Source organism: Triturus cristatus, chromosome 7, assembly GCF_964204655.1.
Source record: "Triturus cristatus chromosome 7, aTriCri1.1, whole genome shotgun sequence".
NCBI classification, from domain to species: Eukaryota; Metazoa; Chordata; class Amphibia; order Caudata; family Salamandridae; genus Triturus; species Triturus cristatus.
The window spans coordinates 1,364,656,988-1,364,676,302 of NC_140590.1; the positions used below are offsets into that span (position 1 = coordinate 1,364,656,988).

General features: G+C 49.0%; 1 protein-coding gene across 1 annotated transcript in view; it reads right to left on the reverse strand.

Annotated features, from left to right (window-relative positions):
• Positions 1-19,315, reverse strand: part of LOC146812069 (sulfotransferase 1A1-like) — a 95,385-nt gene that overhangs the window by 62,228 nt on the left and 13,842 nt on the right. Inside the window, exon 2 of the mRNA XM_085614553.1 lies at positions 17,881-18,022. The gene's annotated coding sequence lies outside the window, so the exon portion shown is untranslated. The remainder of the gene's footprint in view (positions 1-17,880; positions 18,023-19,315) is intronic.

Below are 19,315 nucleotides of genomic sequence, written 5' to 3' on the forward strand. Positions count from 1 at the left end.
CAGCTCCCTCCGAACGGCACCTCTCACACCGATCAGAGTCTGATAAACGGAATCTATACTTCCGCACAGGAGTGTAATACCAGCGCTGTAGAAACTTATAATGGATAATACGCAATCTGCAGCTGGAGGAGATCCGGGAGGTGAGCTCACAGCAATACACCCACTGCGCCTCTGTAATGTCCCTACCCAACTCGACCGTCCAGCCATGAAGCGCCTTCCCACCGACGTCTCCACCACACCCGCGAATACTGCCATATAACTGTGAGACCAGGTGCCGACCATCCGTAGAGGCAAGCAGGATCTGCAACGGAGGCACCACATCGGGCTCCTCCGGATAGTGCGGTAGCACTAGCCGCATCCCCTGCCGCAGCCGGAGATAATAAAAGACTTCCAGTGGATTCGGCTGATATCCCGCAAAGAATTGTTCCTTTGTCTTGAACTGACCATTCTCAAAGAGATCCCCCCAACAGCTGATCTTTATCTTAGCACAGAACATCCGGAACCCGTTTTCCCGCAAAAGAGAGAGGCCTGGATGATAAACCAACGGGAGCCGTGGGGCATAAAGTAGACTGGTCGACAACCTGCGCATTAAGCGCTGCCAAGCATCAATCGTGCTGGTCACGGTGGTAAGCGGTGTGTCGAGCGCAGTGACCGGGCCATGGATGAGGCCCTGTAGCGGCAATGGGCGCGCCAGCCAGTCCTCAACCGCTAGTTGCGGCATGTAGGGTGTAGGGACAAACCAAGGATATGCAAAGTGCGCCTGCGCGCTCAGATAGTACACCTGAAAATCGGGAACGTCGAATCCCCCCTTGCTGTATGGCAAGGTAATAGTCGACCAGGCCAGCCTGGGCTGCTTCCCAGCCCAGAACAATCGCAGCAATTCAGAGCGCAGTGTACGGAAGAAGAAGGCACCTGGGTAATATGGAATATTTTGGAAGAGATAGAGAAAGCGAGGCAACACTATCATTTTTATCAATGAGGCCCTGCCGGCCATTGTCAACGGCAGCGAGATCCAGCGCGACACATCATCCGTCAGCTTATCTATGGCCGTACCATAATTCAGACGTAAAGTCTCTTCCCGGTTCGTCGAAACACGAATCCCCAGGTATCGGAGATCAGAGTCACACCACTCCAACGGGTAATCTAGTGCATATCGCCCAACCGCCGTCGTCAGGGGGAAAAATTGCGATTTCCTCCAGTTGATGTGGATCCCAGACAATCCCCCAAACGCCACAAAGTCGCGGAGCAGCGAGTTCAAGTTGTTCTGCGGATCCACCACATAGAGCGTTATGTCATCCGCATATAAGGACACATCTATCTGCCGTTGAAAACACCGGAAGGCACTCTGCTTGTGGAGTTGTCGGATACGACATGCCAGAGGCTCAATCGCTATGGCGAACAGCAGCGGGGATAGCGGGCACCCCTGTCTGGTACCCCTAGTCAACTGTATCGGCATCGAGAGTTCCCCGTTGACCAATACTCTAGCCGCCGGGCCGGTGTATAGTAATTTAATCCAAGCGACAAAGATTTTGGGAAATCCCATTCGGTACAGTATAGTGAATAGGTAATTCCACTCAACGGAGTCGAACGCCTTAGTGGCGTCAAGGAATATTGCCGCGACGGGCAGCTCCGGCGCGATCGTCTGAATCAATGAGAAGAGCGTACGCAGATTACTAGCGGTGGATCTACCCGGGACAAACCCCGCCTGGTCTGGGAGGGCAATTTTAGTCATCAAGAGGGAGAGCCGCGTGGCCAGCACCTTCGCCAGAATCTTGGCATCACAGTTGATCAGGGAGAGCGGCCGGTAGGAATCACAGTCCTCCGCAGCCTTGTTCGGTTTCAGCAGGGATGTAATCACCACCTCCCTCATCGAGCCCGGCAAAAAACCCGCCTCTAGAGAGTCCTCATACACCTCCCGCAATACCGGAGCCATTATGTCAATGTAACTTTTATAAAACTCCGCTGGCAAGCCATCCAGACCAGGTGCCTTACCATTACTTAATGACATAATCGCTTCACGTATCTCATCCAGCTCAAACGGGGCCCCCAGAAATTCCCTGTGCTCATCGCTCAGCCAGCATAACGCCACGTCGTCCAAAAAGTTTCCAAACTGGACATCCCCCACGTTGCGGGCAGTATACAGTCCCTCATAATGCTCAGTAAACCTGCGTAAAATCCCCTGGGTATCATGATGCAGAGCTCCGTCCTGCGTGCGTATCTCTAAGATGTGTGAGGCGCCCCGTAACTGCCTGGTGATGCCCGCTAATGCCCGCCCAGGTCTCTCCCCTTCACAATAACGTCGGGCCTGCCAATGCTTCCCCCTGAAGCGGGCCTCTCTCTCCGCCTCTCGCTCATATTGGGATAACTTCTCCCTAAATTCCTTATGGAGTGGACCCATAGGCTCACGGGCCATGGAAGTCTCCAGCTCCCTAAGTTCAGCTTCTAGCCTGGTGAGTGTACCCCGTAGGACCCGTAAAACTCCAAAGCTCTTAGATATGCAAAAGCCCCGGACCGTAACCTTAAACGCCTCCCAGATGGTCTCTACACTTGCAACAGTTCCTTTGTTGCGTGGAAAAAAGTCCGCGATCTCCTCCCCCAATTCTGCCTGGAATAATGGATCCAACAGTGCCGTGGGTTGTAAGCGCCATCGCGACTTTGCACCGCCGTATCCCGGGATGGCCACCTGCACCAACACTGGACAATGGTCCGAGTAGGACCGCGGCAAGTGGGTCACCCTGCCCAGGTCAACCGCCAGTCCCCGGGATAGTAGGCAGTAGTCAAGTCTAGCCCAGGTGTTGGCATAAACCGTGAAATGCGTCCCCTCACGAACCCCAGCATGCATAAACCTCCAACTGTCTATTAGCTCGCCCTCCCTCATTATACCCTCCACCGCTTCTCCTGCTTTTCTGTTATATTGGGGGCTACCATCCGATCTATCGAGCCCCGGTGTCAGCGTGACATTGAAATCTCCACCCCATATGAGATGCATGGACCCCACATTGAGGATCTCTCCCCACAATTTAATGTAAAACTCAGGAGTGTCCACATTAGGCCCATAGCAGTTGACAATAGTAACAGTATCAGTGCCCAATCTACCCCACACCAATACAAATCTCCCCTCATCATCCTTGCGTTCACCCATCCGCACAAACGGCACAGTTTTTTTAATCAGAATCGCCGTACCTCTGGCATATCCAGAGTATGAGGAGAAACAGCGCACCCCTGCCCATCTACTCGCAAAGGTATAGTTGGCCCGGGGGCTGAGGTGTGTTTCCTGCAGCAGGGCAATTTGCACCTGATGTTGATCCAAATAGGCCACCACCCTCCGACATTTCCTCGCATCATTCAGTCCACGGACATTCCAGGACAGAACCGCTAGTCGAGAGATACGATCCCGGTCAGCCATCCCCAGTTAGCCATCCATGACACAACACGCGGCAGTCTCCCAGTCTTACCGATGTCCCAAAGGAGTGGCCACCCCAGCCAAATCCCGGGCAACATACTTCCACTCTCGCCCCAAGATCACCCGCAGCCGCAGCCCCGTACCCTGCAATCTTCCGCCCACTCCCCGGCCGACCCAATCCGTACTTTTTGGTTGCATTCCTCTCATTCTGTGAACCCCACTCACACACACCTCCACAACTACCCTTGTACCCACCCCCCTCCCACTGAAGCAAACCCCAACCTGCCAGCAGCGTTCCCCCCCCGTCCCTCCCGTACAGATCCCAACAACTAGGGCGAAACCAGCCCTCAACCCCAAAAACGTATGCTAGGGTAATTCCCATCGGGAACATTTCTAGGTGGCACCACTATAACCCCCTGCATGCAAGCCCGCCCGAACCACAACTCGTGTAGCCCAGCCCGGCAACCAGGGGGGGGGGTGTCCAGCGCCATAATCAGCGGAGACCTGAGGAATACCGTCCACATCCAAGGATGTCCATAAAGCAAGTGCAACAATGCAGTTCTGCTGCGCAGGCCAAGAGGAGTTCCACGCCAGGGGGGGATCCCGGCAGCCATCGATCCTCAGGATATCCCCCTACCCCCCACTTCTACCACTCCCACCCGGAGTGCAGGGCAAGATCCATCCTAAATAAGGTCCAAGCATAGCCCAAAGGCCCCTCTCACCCAGGAGTGTATATACAGAAACAGAGCTACTCACTCACGGGTCCACATCCTCTAGCTGTTCTTGACCAGGGGCCAGATCATCGTCCGCTCCCGTCTCCAGCCGCCTGTTCCGTTTGTGTTGCTTGAGAAAGTCCTCCACCTGTTGTGGAGTGGTGAAGAATTTCTGCCTGCCCTGGTATGTGACACGCAATCGAGCAGGGTAGAGCAATGCGTAGTCCATTTGCAGATTGCGCAGTTTGGCCTTAACTGCGAGGAATTTCCGACGCTCCTCCTGGACAAGCGGGGTGAAGTCCGGATACAACGTGAAGGAGTTACCCTCATACGACAGCGATCTCGTACCTCTTGCCGCCCGCAGGGCCGCATCACGATCCCGGTAATTCAGCAGCCGAGCTATGATCGGCCGAGGCGTCGCCCCCAGCTTCGGTCTGGGACCCAGTGCCCGATGCGCCCGCTCCACGATAAATTGTGTAGAAAAAACCTCTGAGCCGATCGCCGCCACCAACATCTTCTCTACATACTCCTCCATTTTGCCCACGTTGGTAGATTCCGGAATACCCACGATGCGGATGTTATTCCGCCTACTCCTCGCTTCCAAATCCTCATTCTTAGCGGCTATGACCCGTAGGAGATTATCCATTCGAGATAGCTGCGACGAGTGTTGGGTCATCGCATCCTCCGAGTTCGATATGCGCTGCTCCGCTTCTTTCAATCGACCCTCGTGCGCATCGAGCTTGTGCACCACCGCATCCATACGTGACGACAGGCGATCCACCTTGTCCGCAATTGTCGCGAACCCTTGGCGCACCTCACACAGCACGGCTTGTATACTCGTGGCCGCATCCGCAGCTCCCCCCGATGCTTCGGCCGCCCCATCCGGAGGGCTCGACTTCTCCCCAGGCGTCAACGCTTTCTTAGGAGCCGCAAACGACAGCTTGGGTTGTTTAGTGTCCGTCTTCCCCATCTCTGTGCCAGGGCAGATCTCTCCCACACCTCCGTGCTCTCCACTCAATGCTGGCAGGCCCTACCGCATCCAGGCCTCGAGCGATGCGCCCTCACCGCCGTGCCAGTGTCACTGCTGCCACTCAGGACGGACGCGGCAAGTCACACCACCCCGTGAGCAAAGGGGTTCAAGCAGCGATCCGCCGGCCCGGGGGGGGTGCACACCAAGTCCAAGGAGAGCGTTCCAGGCGCCGTCCGCGCCGGACTCCAGCCGTAGCCCACCGGGCCTCCCACGAGGCTGGCACTGCCTCTGCCGCACCCGGCCCCCCAGGGAGGAGGGGGGGAAGAGATCGATGCCTCCGCCGCTGCCGTGCGCACCACCGGCCGCCCTTCAGGGGCCTCGCACCACCACCAGCCGGCACAAGATCCGCTCCAGGCCCACAGGCCTCGCAATCACTCCGGAGGACGGGTGGGTGGGGGGGCAGGGGAGCAGCCCCCACGTACTCTCACCCGTCACGGTGGCCGTCCGATCTGCGTCTCTCAACCTGCCAGGTCACCATGAGCCCCAAGAGGCCTCCCGGATCATCTCTGCCGTTTGCGGCCTTGCACCGCGTCACCAGCCTCGGCCTCACCTTCCGGCTTAATCCGGAACGTCTGCACGGCGACCTCCAGCTCCGCTCCCGCCGCAGCTTGCAAGCGGTCCCGCGCCGGCGTCCCAGCAGCCAGGGCCTCCTACGTCGGACCAGTGACTCTTGACCACCAACTGGACCTGCGACCACAAGGACGGCTCTCAGGTGTGTGCCCAAAAGGATAAATTAGCGGATAAATAGCGCCGGACTGCGGGAGCCCTACAAGAAGGCGTCCATTCGCTAGCGCGCCACCTAGCGTCCCCAGTCACGTGTGATTTAAAGTCTTAGGATGTGAATTTGTTAATTAGATGCATTTTTACTTCTTTTTTGAAGGAGGCTCATGTCTGGGCTTCAAGTTCTATGCAGGATAGATAGACTTGCATCGCCTAATTGCTAATTTAGGAGGTTGCGGTGGACGTTTCCTGCACGTCACCTCACGCAGGGCTGACAGAGCGACTCTGGTGATTGGTGACTTTATCAGGGACAGGAGGAAGAGTTAAGTGGTTGCCTTGAGTCCCAGACAGGCCTGCTATACAAGGTGTCCTGGCTGCAGACTGCGCACGGCTCTTGTCTGTTCCTCCCGCTGCTCTGCAGCAGAGGCCTGTAAATACCACAAGGCCTGCAGCAGCCATGTAACCTCCACATATTGTGATGCGCATGTACCCTTCAAGCATGCCTCAGAGCCAACAGTGAATACTTTGCGTTTGTACTTCGAGATGATTGTGGTCTTAAAACACACACATGTGGTGCCAACGTAACTTAACCGCATAATCTTACACCAGTGGGCCTGCCACATACTCCGGAACGTCCATTGTCTTTGTGCACTTATGTTTTCCGTGGTCTCTTACAAGCACACGCCCGCCCCTCCCCCTTACACGGTGGCGACCAGCCACTGACTTCTATTAAGGGCTAAATTACTGTTCAATCTCCAAGTTTACTTGGATCAGCACAAAAGTTATAAAATTAGAGCAAAATAAATGTTCCTGCCTTTAAGCACAAGTCGTCATCCACTCGAATATCTGGAGTTTCTTCGTCCCACTAGTAGAACCTGTAATTTGGTATCCGACTCTGACCTGATGGCGAATCCAAGCCATTCTCGCTCACATTGAAGACAGTATCAAGCACAAGACTTCGTTGTAAGTTCTCGCTTATAACCTTTGTGAAAGGGCCCTGTCCCATCAGGACTGCGAGACCCCCATGGAAAAACAGCAAAGCTTTTCGAATTGGTCACATTGTGTCATTTATTTTTTCTGCATCTTTTATATAGCGCAAACTCGACCCAAAGGTATTGGAGCACTGTACATGAGCACCGTATTTACATTACACATTCAGGCACGGGGAGATGAAGTGATTTGCCCAGGATCACAGGATGTGGACGCGACCTCGAGGCTCGAACCCTGGTTTCCTGCACCAAAGTCGGCAGCGCAGCCGGGAGCGTTCCGGCCCAGGCAGAAGACCAATTAATAGTGATTTACATGCTAATGGAACCTCAGTCCTTGCGAGGTAGGTAAAAAGTGGGTCATAATTATACCCAGTATTTACAGTGCCTAGAAAGCGTAGTAGTGTCCTATTAAGCGGTAAACAAAACCCCGCTATTATAAGTAGCAGCGAATGAGTAATTATGTGGTCTCAAACGGCTAAGGTAAGGACGTGCGCTCTCCTCGGCGGTTCAAAAAAATATATGTTTAAGACGTGCAGAAAAGCTACACGCGCAAAGCAAACACATTAAAACTATGGTATTTTTTTAGCGTCTCTTTTCTAACCTGGACCTGGCGATAGCGGCGGACTGCGGGTCTTGATATAAAGTCACCGTGAAGACAAATTTAAACCTGATTATATTTTTTTGTCGGTGAGGCGAAGCCCATATGTTCTTATTTATTTATTTATTTATTTGGGAGCTTATAAAGCGCACTAATACCCGAGGGTGTCCTGGCGCTGATTATGCTCTAATCCACGACTTGGTGAAGGAGAGGGAAGCAGACAATAGCACTACCACTGGAGCCAGAATTGAAAGTCTGTGCCGGAGCCTAGTGCGTCCCGCAAAGTACGTCAGGCGAGGCGCCGTGGAGGGGAGGGGCCCACTGATGGGGGGGGGACTCGACTCCCAGTGGTTAAGGAATTGGCTCGCAGCCAGCGGAGCAGAAATTCCCAGTACGTGTTACATGAAACAGAATAAACAAGCATTGGCCGCGCAAAACGCGATGGGGGGGCGGGGAGAATGAAGAAGCATTGGACGTGCGAGACGCGATGGTGGGGGGGGTGGGGGAGAGAACCGGGAGTTCTGATTAGCAGCAGGGAAGGGGGCGGAGAGGGGCTACGAGGGAGAGCGACGTGAAGCCATATGGCTGCTTTGCGCGCGTGCACGCCTCGTGCACTGTAGCTCTATGCCAGGGGAAGTACTTTGAAAACCCACTTACAAAATGTCTCAAAGAGACAGCTTTCGCTGTCTCAGCGAGACCTAAAAACCACCTTTACTAAAAGATTTGTTATTAAATTCTGAGCTCAAGGAGCCTAAACTTAATTTCTTGATCTTTCCCAGTTGGAAGTTTGACTTGTTAAAATGTTAAAAGGCAGTATAAAATAATCACCTATGGGAAAGACAGCCTTTCAAAAGTGAAAAACGAAATTGGCTGTATTTCACTATCAGGACATGTAAACCACACCAGCACATGTCCGTCTCACATACACTCCAACCTGCCCAGGGGTCCTTGGGGCCTACCTTAGGGGTGCCTTACATGTAGTAAGAAGGAATTTTAGGGGCTGGCAAGTGGGTGCACTTGCTCGGTCGACAAGGCAGTTAAAACTGCACGCAGACACTGCAGTCACAGGTCTGAGACACCTTTGAAAGGCTACTTGTGTGGGTGGCACAACCAGTGCTGCAGGCCGACTAGTAGCATTTGATTTACAGGCCCTGGGTACACACAGTGCATTGTACTAGGGACTTACAAATAAATTAAATATGCCAATCACGGAAGACCAATCATAGCACAATTTACATTAGGAGGACTTGCACTTTAGCATGGAATAGCGGTGAAAAAGTGTGTAGAGACACTAAACAAGCAAAAACGAAGTCCAGCATACCATCAAAACAGGAGGTCAGAAAACAAAAAGACAGGGGAAACATGCCAAAAGATGCCAGGTCTAACACATGTCTCTTCCAGCTGAAAGTAGGGAGAACTATCATCGTTTGCGTGTTCTGTTTCAGGGTGGTGTAACACCGTAAAGTTCATTCCCTGTAGGGAGATGGACCACCTCAACAGTCTTGGGTTCTCACCTCTCATCTGCATTAACCGGGCCTGTGGTATGTCTGAACTCGAAAGTGAGTCCCAAACAGGTGGGGTCTTCAATCAATCAATCAACCAGGGATTTATAGAGTGCACCAGTCACCCGTGAGGGTCTCAAGTCGCTGAGGGGGAGGGGTAGTGCGGGCAGCTCTGTGATCATCTGAAAAGCCAGGTCCTTTCGGAATAGGTGCAGTGTCTTTTTTATTTTATTTTATTTTTAGTTTTTTGTGTCCTCATTCATAAATAAGCACATTGTCGTTAACCGGGTATAGGCTAGGCCCTTTCGAGGCACCTATGGAGGGAGGTTACAGCCTCGTCTGTTACTTTACCACCTCCAAGGTTCCTAAGAGGGCCCAATGCAAGACTCCTGGGCAAGAAAAGAGGAGGAGTTTAGCAACCTTCTCAAGGTTCAGCCTCTTTCCCGCAATCTCTCTTATTTCAAAATCATCGTACCACTTTAAGGTGTTATAAGACTTGTTGGCCCAATCCTCCCAAGCCAACCAGAATCTGGCTCTTTTTCTTGAGAGACAGCCATGGTCCAAATTAATAACTCTTTTAACTGAGGCAACCCATTCTAAACGTACTGGAGGCTGAGGCGATACGCATTTTAAACAAATGTCTCTCCTTGCCAGAAGAATTAAAATAAATAATAAAGAGGCTTGAAGTTTAGAGAGCTTACAGCTGACAATGTCCTCTGGGAAGACTCCAAAGATAATCAAAATAGAGCTTACCTCAAGTTCTTGCCCCAAAACCTCTGGGATGGTCTTACCAACATATTGCCAGAAGCCCTGGATCTGGGGACACTGCAGAAACATATGCAGATCATACGCATTCACCGAGGTGCACTTCAAGCAGACCTTCATGCCTTCATCTCCCAGCTTTGCAAACCTCTTAGGTGCAGTGTCGGGCTTCATCTGATGCTGAGGGGGAGTTTGTTCCAGGTCTTGGCCATGATGTATGATAAGGATCTGCCACCCGTTCTGGCCCTGTGGATGTGGGGGACCATGGCTAGGGCTGCGGAGCGGATGTCTCTCTTGAGGGCGTGGAAGGAGATTCTTTCATTGAGTGTTATGGAGGGCTTTGTAGGTGTGAGTGACCCCAACTCCACCCTGAGAGGCACCCTCGTCTACCGACCGCCCGCACCACGCCCCCAGTTCAGTGACTCCATCACTGTCTTCATCAGCACGCACGCCCTGACCTCCACCGACTACATCCTACTCGGAGACCTGAACTTTCACCTTGAGAACAACAACGACAGCAACACCACAACCCTGATCAATAACCCTGCCAACCTCGGACTGAGGCAACTTGTAACCACGCCCACCCACTCCGCCGGCCACACGCTCAACCCCATCTTCTCCTCAAGCCCGCACGTCTCCTTCAACCACACCACCGAACTCCCCTGGACTGACCACCGCTGCATCCACTTCACCTTCCAGAAACCCACCACACACAACTGCACCCAACTGATCCCCCGCCGCTGCTGGAGCAAAATCACCGAAGATCAACTTCATGCAAACCTCACTCTCAGCCCACTCACCGAACCCTCCAACACCAACGATGCTGCCCACAGCCTCAGACGCTGGATCGAGGATTGTGCCAACACTCTCACCCCGCTGAAGAAACTCCCCCCACAGAGACACCAGCAAGAGGGCCAGCTGGTTCACCCCAGAACTCCTAGCCTCCAAGCGAGCCTGCCGGAAGCTAGAGAAGAAACAGCAGGGCAAACAGACCCCGGACAGCCTCGCAGCACACAAGGACGCTATCCGCAACCACCACCACCTCATCAAGGCTGCCAAGAGAACCTCCTTCAAAGACCGCCTCGACAACAACGCACACGACAGCAAGGAGCTTTTCAACATTGTGAAGGAACTCTCCAACCCCAGCTCCAACACCAACTGCATCCCGCCGTCACAAGCCCTGTGCGACTCCCTCGCCACCTTCTTCCACCAAAAGATAGCAGACATCCACGACAGCTTCAACACCCAGACCGCCCCAACATACAGCAACACAACAGACTCTCCTCACATCCTCGACTACAACCCCCTGCTAGCCTGGGCATGGGCCAGCGTGAGCATCGATGACACCATCAAGACCATGAGCACAATCCACTCCGGCTCTCCGTCGGACCCATTCCCGCACCACGTCATCCAGAGAGCCGTAAACACGCCGAGATCAACGCTCTTCTCAAAAAACCCAAGGCAGACCCAAGAGACCTCAAGAACTTCCGGCCCATCTCTCTGTTCCCGTTCCTGGCCAATGTCATCGAGAAGATCATCAACAAACAGCTGACCCAATACCTCGAAGAAAACAGAAACCTGGACCCTTCTCAGTCAGGGTTCTGCAGCAACCACAGCACCGAGACCGCCCTCATCACCGCCACCGACGACATCAGGACCCTGCTGGACAATGGTGAGACCGCAGCACTCATCCTCCTAGACCTCTCCGCCGCCTTCGACACCGTCTGCCACCTCACACTACACGCACGACTCCACGCCATAGGGATCCGAGACAAGGCTCTGGAATGGACCAAATCCTTCCTCTCAGGCAGAACCCAGAGCGTACGCCTCCCCCCATTCCGATCTGAAGCCTCCAAGATCATCTGCAGCGTACCCCAGGGCTCCTCCCTCAGCCCGACACTATTCAACATCTACATGGCCCCGCTTGCACACGTCGCCCGACAGCACAACCTCAACAGAATCTCCTATGCCGACGACACCCAGCTGATCCTCTCCCGCACCAAGGACCCCATCACCACCAAAGCCAACCTCCACGAAGGAATGAGGGCCATCGCCGACTGGATGAGGGACAGCCGCCTGCAGCTGAACTCGGAGAAGATGGAGGTCCTCATCCTCGGCTCCAACCCTTCAGCCTGGGACGACTCCTGGTGTCCGACGGCTCTAGGGACAGCCCCGACACCCACAGACCATGCACTCAACCTGGGTATCATCCTCGACTCAACGCTCACAATGACCAAGCAAGTCAACGCCATCTCCTCCTCCTGCTTCAACACCCTCCGCATGCTCCGCAAAATCTACAAATGGATCCCAACGGACACAAGAAAGGCTGTCACCCAAGCCCTCGTCAGCAGCAGACTCGACTACGGAAATGCCCTCTACGCGGGAGCCCCGACCAAACTCATCAAACAACTACAACGCATTCAAAACGCCTCGGCACGACTGATCCTTGACATACTACGCCACAGCCACATCAGCCCCACCTGAGAAACCTACACTGGCCCCCTGGTCAACAAGAGGATATCCTTCAAGCTCCTCATCCACGCACACAAGGCACTCCACAAGACCGGCCCTGCCAACCTCAACAGTCGACTCTCCTTCTACATCCCAAACCGCCAGCTACGATCCGCCGACCTCGCACTTGCCACCGTTCCACGCATCCGAAGAACTACCACCGGCGGGAGATCCTTCTCCCACCTCACCGCCAAAACATGGAACACCATACCGCTGAGCCTGCGACAGACCCAAGACCCGCTGAACTTCAGGAGAACACTCAAGACCTGGCTCTTTGATCAGTAGCAGCCTCCCCCCCAGCGCCTTGAGACCCTCGTGGGTATGTAGTGCGCTTTACAAATGTTTGATTGATTGATTGATTGATTGAGTGAGCAGTTTGAAGATTATTCTTTTTTTGACGAGGAACCAGCAGAGGTCGCGGAGGTGCTGGGTGATGTGGTCATGTCCTTGGTATGCTAAGGACGAGTCTGGTTGCAGCGCTCTGGACAGTCTGAAGTTTGCGAAGGAGTGTTTTGTCGATTCCAGCGTAGAGCGTGTTTCCGTAGTCCTGTCTGATGGTGATGAGTGCGTGGGTGACGGTCTTCCTGGAGTCGGGGGGTTCCATTTGAAGGTCTTGCAGAGTATGCAGAGGGTGTTGAAGCATGTGCAGGACACAGCGTTGATCTGGCGGCTCATGGTGATTGAGGAGTCGAGTATGATGCCAAGGTTGCGGCATGGTCCATTAGGTGTGGGTGGGTTTGTGAGGGCTGGGGGCCACCAGGTGTTGTCCCATGTGGAGGTGGTAGACCCGAGGATGAGGAGTTCTGTTTTCCCTGAGTTGAGCTTCAGGCAGCTACTGCTCATCTGGGGTACAGAAAGAGTCAAGAGAGGTGCAGAAACAGGCTACAGAGGTACAGAAAGAGGAATGCAGAAAGAGGAAAGTGGGGAGCAGAAAGAAGCAAAAGAGGTGCAGAAATAAGCAAGAGAAGTGCAGAAAGAAGCAACAGAAGTGCAGAAAGAAGCAAAAGGGGTGCAGAAAGAAGCAAGAGAGGAGCAGAAAGAAGCAAGGGTTGTGAAGAAAGAAGCAAGCGAGGTGCTGAAAAAAGGCAGAAGTGTAGAAAGAGGGAAGAGGGGTGTAGAAAAGGCAAGAGGGGTGCAGAAAGAAGCAACAGAGATGCAGAAAGAGGCAAGAGAGGTGCAAAAGATAGAAGCAAGAGAGGTCCAGAAAGAAGCAAGGGAGGTTCATAAAGAAAGGAGGTGCGGAAAGCAGAAGAGATGTGCAAAAAGAGGCAAGAGAAGTACAGAATGAGGAAGAAAGATGCAGAAAGAAGGAAGAGAAATGCAGAGAGAGGCAAGAGAGGTGCAGAAAGAAGCAAGAGTGGTTTGCGCACCATTAGTACCAATTTAACACCTACATTTAGCAATAAGTAACAGGCGACCATTCCAGCTTTGCAAAGGGCCTTCGACTACGCTGTAACACTTGTCGCTGCATCTTTGGTAACGTATGAGCTGTTTGAGCTAGAAACAAGGTTTTTTGTTCAAATCTGAAGATTATGCAGCAGATGATGGATTATGTGGCAAATACGGAAAAAGTATAATTATGCACCCACTCACTCTTCAATACATCTTGGTGTGTATATATATATATTTTTTTTTTTCAATTTCAATTTAAGCTTTATTTCGATAAAATCAATCATAAAAGCCAATTGCCATAAAATACGGTAACCAATGATACCAAAAGTTATTTTAAATCATTTTTTGTCATCAACAATTCCAGTAGATAGGTTAACAGTTCATAGTTTGATAACACCATACAAATTTACAGTGAACAGTGAAATTACAATCGGCAATAAAAACATTGGCCAGTAAAACTAATAACAATATACACACATATATATATATATAAATATATATACATATGTAAAATCGACTATTCCTTTTTGTCATTTCACAAACTTCATAATATATTGAGAATATCTCCCCTGGACTTAATCATACTAAATCACTGACAGGGGATGGGTCATCTTCGGCATTCACTTTTGCCCCTGTGGTCTGTTTTTTAGAAAAGTTTGAGCAAATTCTCCAAGACCAGCTTAAAAATTTGGCAATAGCTATAACAATTAACTTGTTAGAATTGGTCATAAGAATCCGCAAAGCTATAGCGCTCGACCGTGTGCCCATTTTGGAAGAGATTTGTTTTAACCATACTTTACGGGGAATTTTATATATTGGGAAAACAAATAGAATGTGTGGTACCGTTTCATTCTGCTCTTTACAGTACAAACATTTACTGTTACACGTAGTAGACCATTTTCGGGTGTAAAAGTTAACTGGAAGACTGCCTACCCTAAATTGGAAATATAATCTCCTATCACTGGGTGTAGCTATAAAATCCCCAAATGTTTCATATTTGGGAGCAGTCTTATGCTCCAAAAATAGACCAGTCAATGAATTAGTCTTTGTAGAGTGTATATGCTCTGCCTTTACCATCGGCCAATATGCCTCCTTGAATTATTTTTTTGATGGAAACTGGTTACCAACCGGGTCTTCCCACAAATAACCCATGCCCATATCTACCAGCATGATTTTAACCCTTTTGACCCAGACAACCTTACAATATTTATCTGCCTCTACTACATCCTTCACGGCCATTGCATAATGTGTAAGCTCCGGGGTAGACCATAATCGACGCCAAAATGCTACAGGTCTAAATCGTACTTTCTCCTCCAGTAGATTACAGCCCAAATCAGATAGCAAGGGAGTTAGTGGAGTGCTTTGTGGTAGTCCAGTTAGAGCTCTCACAAATTTATTCTGGGCTGATATCAGGGGAGAAAGGTCATTAAAACCCCAGAGCTCTGCACCATAAATTATGGAGGACCTGACCTTGGTGTTATAAATCTTATTGCTGGACCTATAGGCTTGGTATGAGAGAGATGGAATTCTTTTAATACAATCCCGGCTAGTTGGCTATGTTTAAGGGCCATGAGGTCTATGTGGGGTTTCCAATTTAGTTTTCTACTCAGGGTAACCCCTAAGTATGTGAACATGTCTCTCTGTCGACACAAACAGGAGCACACACGCCAAATCCGTGAAAATGTGTATTTATTTAATTGCGGATCCCCCCTCAGCACTGACAGACGCGTTTCCTCACTCTGGCTTTGTCGATGTCAGTAAATTACGTAAAGTACCACCATTTTAAAGTAAAAAAAAGTGCAAGTGCAATTGAAAGGAAATGGTAAACACAAAAGACGGCACAATATATGCTAAATGCAATGTCTTCATGTTGGCCATCTTAACATGTAGTGCAGCATCAACAGAAAATACATGAGTTTCTTTCTCAGTGTACATTGAACAAAACAATTAGTATCCCCTCTTTAAAATTATTCATTTATATTGTGAATAATATTTATCTCTTTTTTCCCCTGTCCCCCAAAAATATTTTTCTTTTCTATTTTGAAATAACATTGTCATACATTTCATATGTTTTTTACAGCTTTATTGAAAGCAGGGATACTCTGTCAAACCATCATGCCCTGAATGGGCATTCACAATCCAAAACAAGAGGGTTACTCATGTAATATAAAAAAATGATATAGCAAAATTGCAGAGAGGAGGCTAAATCAATCTCAGGGCTTATATCGCTCAGTGCTAAAACGGGGAAAGGAAGGAAAATACACGTTCTTTTCTTTTCTTATGAAAAATATCTATAATTTACGATTAGCAAGTGAAAGAATCCATCAGAAATCAAGTGACAGTCTGAAAACAGAAGTTAGCCAAAAAACAGACTGAAGAGGGACATTAGACAGAATGACCCATCTTTCACTTAATCCCACCTCGGTATTTACATCATATGTTATTTACATAATATGGTGGGAGACTTGACTCAAAACAGAATTATGTGTATATAAATGCACCTTAAGGATCTATGATTGAAAATGTCAATAGTTACATGAACCAATTGGAAGAGCGTGAATGTTATTTACCAACAACGAGAAGAGAATATTCGAGCTGCATTGAAATCTTCCATCAGAGCCTACTAGAATGGAGAGATGATGGAATGTTGGAAATTAATGAATTTAACTTTTTAATGTGTGAATGTCCTACTTTACCAACAGTCTATCACTTACTGAAGGTTCATAAAGATCTACAATGGCCCCCTGGAAGACCCATAATTGCATCCATAAATAGTCTTCTTGAGAACTGTTCAATTTATTTGGATTCTTTGCTTGCACCTTGGGTTAAGAACCTTAGTTCCTACATTGGAGACACGCAAGACTTCTTAAGATTAATTGAGGTTGTTAAATGGGAACCAAATATGTTGCTTATTACACTTGACATTACCAGCTTGTACACTTGCATTAATCATAACCAAGGTATTTTTATCTGTCAAGTGGTTTCTAGACAAATGCCCGTTAAAGTTCCAAAGACATAATGAAATGCTTTTGAAAATGTTGACTTTTTGTTTGGAAAACAACATATTCATCTTCGCAGGCAAGCTATACAAGCAACAACATGTACCGCGATGGGCACATGCTTCACCCCCAGCTATGCAAACCTTTTCGTTGGCTGGTGGGAGGAAAAGGTGGCCTGGAGGGAAGTGCCGGAGAGGTGGATGGATCATGTGGCATTTTGGACCACATTAGTGTCTGACTATAAATGACACCGCCCCCCAGACCAGGATGCTGGTATCCCCCATAATTTAGGGAAAGGAGTAGTCTCATGTTCAAAGGAACTGCCTATATTGTGGAAAAGAATCTACAGAATTGTGTTTTTTAGAAGTGCATGTGTGTCATTTATGCATGTGCCTATGTCACTAATCACATGTGTTGTTTTATATTAGCATGCAGTGCAGTGCCACCTGTTTGCCCACAGCATGATTACAATGAATGTGTATTCCTGTAGGGAAGTTCTAATGTATGTCCTTTCCTTGTAACTTATTTCTTTAGGGTAATGTACCCTCTTTCGATACTCAGGTAGAACTCTCCGGGGTTTTTTCTCTTCATTATATCAGTAGATGTATCTCGGCGATTAGTCCGCATGAAAACATTAGGGATCCACAGCCCTGAAGAATGCCCCAGACCTGTTAAGGCTAAAAACTAGGGCAGAAACATGTTGGCTTAGAGAGACAGGTTAAGCCATTGTTCCTCACATATAAAGTACAGACTCGTTATACCTGAGGTCCCTACTATTAAAGGTGACTGCCAGGAACCTCAAGGTGTTATTAATGAACTGGATCCTGCCTTTGTCCAGTTGTTTTTATCTACGAACTCCCTCCTGTCAGAGTCCTTTAGGGAGTCGAGTCCGCCATGGTAATATTGTCCTACCAGGGTGGGTAGATGTTGATGATGAAACATGACACAAATATGTGTGTGAGGCTTCCTCTTCCATAAGCATGATCTTCCTTTGGGCCTTGACAGGAATTCTGTAATGTCCACTTTCTGGACTTCAGCATGTACTCCAAAATCTGTAGACGGTCTACAGTCTGTGTCTTGGAGGTACTGTACTCTTTTTGTGATTAAGTGTTAAACTAGGTAGGGTGTACAGTGGTCAAACCTCTCCCTTTGTGTATTGAACAGCATTCCAGATCATCATTTTTCACTTCTTCGGCCACTACAATCACAAATGAAACATAGGTAAACCCGCAATGGTCCTGTTCCAATAGAACCACCCTACCTGAACAAGTAAGTCAGATCTTGTCTACGTGGGAACTAAAGCAACCACAGACTGGTTTTGGTCTTTGTGCCCATGTCACTGAGGTAAGGCTTGCGTCATGTAGCACAGTGAGCACTATAGCTGGGCATTCCATTTGTTCTCCCTGAAAAACACAAACAAACATGGCAAAAGCCAATAGGTATAGCTGTAATGCGCTAACACATGCAGAAAAATGCACATACTATTTGTCCCTGCTCAACAAGCCTTCTTCCATGTCTTATGTATTTGTGCTAATTTCTTATTCCCCAAGATTGCATTTACATGCAGCAAGCAGGTTTCACAGTTCCAGGCTCAAACACTCTATGCACATTTGTGCTTTTCTTAGTTTGCATGTGTTCGCTCATTTACCTAGACCTGGAGGCTGTCTCTAGCCAGACAAACCTATCTTTCCGCGTGGTTGAAAATTATATTTCAAAGGAAAATGTGACAAAAGTTGTAGTTGTTCATTAATTTCATCAGTACCACAAGATGGCAGTGTTGCATTATACATCATAAGATCCTAGAAGTTTTGGAATGGTTTAGTCTTCTTTAACAAAGCACAACAAATGTTGATTGGAAACAAAAAGCTGAATTGTTTGCACTAACATTTCATTAGGCCGACTTTACCTGTAACCTTATGCGATCAACAGAAAAAGAGCATTCACAAGCACAACTGGGAGAGGGTCTTTGAATTTGACAACATGGTCATTCCCTTGAATAAAGTATTTTATTGGGCAGAAGTGGACATGGGAGAAATTCAAATTACACTGGTGTAATTCACATAATTTCTGAAATGTCTAATTATGGTTGTTACCCAAAATTCCTGAAATTACACCATTACGTCACGTCGCATAATAGTGCTGCAGTTTGTGGCAGAATTATAGTACAGGAGCATAGCAAATGTGGACAACCAGAATGCAACCAGTTGCTGCTCACAGCAGTCCTGTTTTACGTTTAGCACAAAATACATTTTGTGTTAAAGTACAGCTCTAAATGAAGGGTTTGTATTTTGCGTAACTACACACAATTTCTCTTAACTATACAAAAGCAAATATTGTCAGAAGCTGTGCACTTCCATTGAAAAATAGTGCTTGCATTGCACTTTTGCCATTTGGGAACTTTTGATCAATACATCAGGATTGTCTTTGTTATAGTGGCAAGCCAATGATCAAGGCTAGGCCTAATATTTTTAATATGAGAAATCAAGACAGAGGCAAAAAAACTATGAGACAGAAGATTGGCAATGTAATCGTTCTTTTCAGGCCTTTTTATGTTTTTTTTTTGTTTTTTGACAAACTCGTTTTGGAGTCTATATTTGTAATTTTATGACTTTAAAGCTGATGGTTGCCTTGTAGAAAAGCTCCTGCGTAGTACAGTATGTTTGAGTTGGCCATGATGACAAGCCAAAGATAAAGGC